Here is a 1,776-nt window from a genome sequence, read left to right as displayed (position 1 = left end):
GTGTTAATAACCTTTTATGATGCTTGATCTAGTAAAGTAATCACTTATTCTCAACATGGAAATTTTCAAATCAATGGAAGTGAAAATTGCTTTAATCTTCCTTCGCATTAACTAAGAACTCAACACTAATTAATTTATTGGGCAAGTGAGTAATGAGTAAAGGTAGTTATGTTGGGTTTCTATAAGCGATGTGGAGTCAATGGACTCTAAGGTTGAAGAAAGAGACACAAATAGGCATGCAATTATGGGGCTCTATTTTTTGTTGTATATGTGGTTGTTTGGGTATGTCTCTTGTCTCTCTCCAATGGATGCACAACATTATTATTTTCTCCATTACAAAAAATTTATGTGGTTTTTTGTTGTGGACCTTTGTTCTCTTCCCTATTACCTTGTGGCTAGCCTTTTTGTGTGTGGTTCACACTATAGTTTGAGAGCTTTGGATTTCTTATGTAACAATACCTTTTTGTGTTTTTTTTTTACATAGTGATTCTCCATTTCCCTTCTTCTTTCTATGTTTGAGGACATTCTCCTTTACAGTAAATCCTCTACTATTTAAAATTTATTGGATTTGGGTGTAGGTTTTCTAGTGCTACTTTTAATTATGTGAGGGTTTGGAATTTTCTCTTAGATGGTTTTTGGATAATAGGTTCTTCTAGGATCTCATACTAAAGATAAAGGAAGCCTTGCATTGTGTTTTCCCTATTGTAAGGAATTTAGCACCTTGCAAATATATGTTCTAATCCTCTCTCCTTGGTACCTTTAGTTTTTAGATGCTAGATTCAACTAAGAAACTTTCTCTTTTTCCCCTCTCTTCATTTTTCTTTCTAGTAGTTTCACAGGCTAGGTATGTCCTAATGAGGTTCTTATGAAGGTAGAACCTTTCTTTATGGAGGTTAGATCTCACTTGGTTTCTTTGTGGTAGAGTTTGTAATCTCACTATTATTATCTTCTTTTAGGTTTCCTTTTAAGGTTGGAGCTACTATCAAGGTCGGTGCATGTATTGCCCTACTCGAACATCCTTGGAACATAAATGATAAAACATGCACTGAATAATTTTCCTTCTTAAGATAACTTACTTAACAAAAACATCATGTAACTAAGTGCAAGATTGAAGCATCAACACCAAGTGATGAAAATAGGGAACGTGGCAAGACTCACATGTTCACATACACCAGTGGAAGTCCTAATACTACTTTCAGATATCTCCAAGATCTACACCACAATAACACAATAGAAAATTTAGACCTAGTTTTTGATGAGGATTCAACCCAATTTCAACCACATTATGTTGACGAAATGATGAAAAATTTCTTGGATCATTTTTTGTCAATTTTATGACACCCTAAACATTTTTCAAAATTACAACGTTACTATGGTAGATATATAATTATATAGCCATTTTTTCTATAAAAATAGTAAATAAAAAAAAAAATAATAATGTTTTGAGACTAGCTTGATTTAATAAACTTCAAATCCTATTGAAATATAGAATCATTATAATTACAAGAGAGAGAATAACTTGATTGCATGCAGTATATTATTTATTCCAAGTGAAAATAAATGAAAGGAAAATTATCATGTTATATTGTGTAGTGTTATTTATTCTAGATAGAAAATATTCTTCACGAAGAGAATATCTATGTAAACTATAGGTTATACTCAATTAGATAATCATTGATGCTCACTTTATTATGTATGATATATTATTTTTCTTAGAATGAGAATATATAAAAGGAAAGATGATTAAGTTTTATCATTTAGTATCTAAATGAGCGT

Source organism: Cupressus sempervirens, chromosome 11 (genome assembly GCF_028749045.1).
Source record: "Cupressus sempervirens isolate cs-2001-9-10 chromosome 11, ASM2874904v1, whole genome shotgun sequence".
Classification (NCBI taxonomy): domain Eukaryota; kingdom Viridiplantae; phylum Streptophyta; class Pinopsida; order Cupressales; family Cupressaceae; genus Cupressus; species Cupressus sempervirens.
This window is presented reverse-complemented; position numbering follows the sequence as displayed.